Genomic DNA, 2,953 nt, shown 5'->3' on the forward strand with positions numbered 1-2,953 from the left:
CGCCAGCCGCCCCCCCACACCGACGCCCGCCCCCCTGCTCACCGCCGGGCGCTGCCCGCTCCTCCTCGAGGCGTGTCGAGGCCCCGTGCCCGGCCGCTGCGCTGGGGGGACCCGCGCTGCCCGGCGACACTTCCCTGTCCCCCCCAAAAATTAATCACCAAAAAATAATTCCAGAGAAAAATGGAGAGTAAAATCCAAGATGGCGGCGCATGCCGCAGCACCGCCCGCTCCATCCGCTGTCAGGAAATGAGTCCCAGCCGCGGCAGGAGCCCCCCGCCCCCACCGCGCCGCGCCCCCGCGCCCCCCGTGCCTCACCTCGCCTCTCGCGCGGCCGCGGGGTCCCAGAGGCAGCCGCCAGACTCGGGGCTCGCGTCCTGGGTCCTGGCGCCGCGCTGCTGCTGCCTCCGGTGCCCGGTCGCCCTCACCTCATAGCCCCGGAGCCTCGCCGCCCGCACCGCAGTCGCGTCGCCGCCCCCGGTGAGCCGCCCGGACGCCGCCCGGGAACGGTGGAAGGACACGAAAAGGAGTGCCCTCGGCCGGGCGAAGGGGCGCCGCACCGGATCGCGCTCTGCTGGCCGCCTCTGTTGCTTTTACGGGACTCTACGGGGGGAGGCGGAGAAACCCGAGAAAGAAATGAGTCCCTCGCCGGGTGCTCCCGCGGCGGAGGCACAAAAGCGACTTTTGCGAGGACAAGCCGGGCCGTCGACTCGCGTCTCCCGTGGCGGAGGGATCCGTGCCGATCAGTAGGCAGGGATCCCTCCGCCCCTCGCTGCCCTTTAAATCGCGGCTGGAGGCGGCGACGCCGCGCGCCCCTTGGGCGCCACCCGGGTCTTAGGCTCACTCGCATGCCCTGTTCCCGCGGGGTCTGCCCACCTGCCCCCTTTCCCCCCCCAGACCCTCCGCATAGCTGCACCCACCGCGGACAGCTTCTGAGCTTGGACTCGGGGCAGCCCTGGGGGACAGCAGGTTCCTCGCCCAGTGCTGCTCCCGGTTGCGCCGAGGGGAGGTGGTCCCACGGAGGCGAGCTTCTTTGTTGTGGAAATGGGTGTCGTTGGAAGCAGATACACCCTTAAAGACCATGTGGGCAGCCCGAGCATTCCGCCGCGTTGTGTGGGAGGGGGGAGGGAGGGCGTGAGCGTGCGTTGATCGGGCCACAGGCTTCCTGGTGTCAACTGGCCATTTCTTGAGTGCCTACTGTGTGCCAGGCTTTCTGTGACACAGTGATAGTGCCACTTCCCTAGTTGGGTAGTGCCAGCACCAAAGATGCGACCCCCACCCCCACCCCCCAAGGCGCCCATGCAGGTGGGGGAGCGGCTGAGTGGCTTACACGCGCCGGGGGGGGGGGTCGCCCTTGGGACCCCGCAGTCTGATAGCCAGGACCACAAAATAATGAGAGCAGCGTGTACACAGCCTTTGCTGGGTACCAGGTACGGTTTGGGGGCTTTGGTGCCCTCTCTCATTTGTTCCATAACAACCCCCAGGAGGTGGGACCCTTGTGGTTCCCAGTTTCCACGTAAGGAAACTGAGGCACAGAGAGGTTAGGTTAGCTCTATGACCGCCCTTACCCAGGACTCGAGTGAAAAACGCAGACATCGAGGAGAGGTTGAGGTGGCTCCAGGCTGGCAGAAGCACGGAAGGTGTCCTTTAGGAAAAGGGGGTGCTTAGGGGGTGTGGAGCCAACAAGCACAAAGGCCCTTGGAGGGGAAAGAGGCTGAGTCTTCCAGAACTGTCCAGCAGGGTTCCTGCAGAGAGGAGGCGGGAGGCGGGCAGGGCAGGCTGGTAGGTTCCAGGAAGAGCCCCAGGTGTGCCTTGGTTTCCCCTGCATCCTCAGGGCCTGGTACCAAGTAGCGTCACACAATACAGGACGGGTCAGTGGAGAGTGTGGATGACCATGAGGACAAGGGTCCGACTAACACCAACACGGGTGCTTACCTCATTTTCCGCCCTCCTCAACCTTGGGTGGTGGTAGACATCATATTATTCCCCTTCCACAGATGGGTAACTTGAGGCACAGTGATTTGCTCAGGGCATGTGTTTAACAGGCAGAGGCAGGTCTTGAGCTGCAAATCCAGAGCTCCCCACCACCACCCTCACCCTCCCTCCTAACTTCCCTGCTGGGCTCTGGAGGCTGACCTGGGGAGGGGGGCAGAGCCCCACCACCCCTCAAATAAAGCAACCTGGGCACGTTGCTCTGTGCTTCCTGTCCTTTCACTCCACAAGCCTCAGGGACATCCGTGACATCAGAAATCGTCTTGCCATGTTCCTGTTTACCGACACACCGAACAAATGATTGCTTTGGTTTTATTAGTTTCTGATTTATCACTAAACTTTCTTCCCAAGATTTTCATAGTGCTTGGCTCCAAATACTCAAATCGCGTCCCACTGAGATTGCCTTTGCCACCCCCCCACTGGATGCCCACAGGGCACGCAAACCTGCCTGCAGTGGGCAGACACAGCCTTGCATGGACCCTCCAGCGTCTTGGTGGCCAAGCCCCAAGTCCCACCATGCCTGGGCAGCCCTTCACAGCCCCGAATGCCAGTGTCTTACGCACAAGAAGTTTTCCAGAATCCACTCCAGCACACTGGTGCTCTCCACAGACCCCTGGGGCTGACACCCGAATCCCAGTCCTGTAAAGCCTCCCAACTCCCAAGATGCTGGGACCTCCATTTAGTCACTGCCCAGTGCCAGGCCAAGTGTTCTGGGCAGCAACTTGCAAGGGAGCAGGCCAGGCCCACAGCCTGGCAGGGGGCACAGTGAGTGAACCCAAGCACAGCTTCCTCCCAGGCTCCCTGGCTCTGGGTCTGTCCCTCCTCCAGCCCCCTGCACTGCTGGCTGCTCTTCCAGCCTCAGCCGAGAGGCCCAGGGCAGGCCAGGGCTCCTGGCAAAGTTGAGTTGGAGCTCAGAACCTCGATGGAGCCATCCTGAAGGTTTGGTGATTTGGGGGTCCCAATC

General features: G+C 62.7%; 1 protein-coding gene across 4 annotated transcripts in view; it reads right to left on the reverse strand.

Moving 5' to 3' along the window:
- KMT5B (lysine methyltransferase 5B) overlaps window positions 1–2,129 on the reverse strand; it is a 55,385-nt gene extending 53,256 nt beyond the window's left edge. Inside the window, exons 1-2 of one of the 4 annotated variants that reach the window (XM_019654701.1) lie at window positions 918–2,129; window positions 316–600 (exon numbers count right to left, since the gene is read on the reverse strand). The gene's annotated coding sequence lies outside the window, so the exon portion shown is untranslated. Of the gene's footprint in view, window positions 1–42; window positions 225–315; window positions 738–917 lie in introns of those variants that run through there. The other 3 variants (XM_019654704.1, XM_019654703.1, XM_019654702.1) reach the window with 3 other exon arrangements.
- Window positions 2,130–2,953: the final 824 nt, after the last annotated feature.

Source organism: Hipposideros armiger, unplaced genomic scaffold (assembly GCF_001890085.2).
Source record: "Hipposideros armiger isolate ML-2016 unplaced genomic scaffold, ASM189008v1 scaffold_228, whole genome shotgun sequence".
Lineage (NCBI taxonomy): Eukaryota > Metazoa > Chordata > Mammalia > Chiroptera > Hipposideridae > Hipposideros > Hipposideros armiger.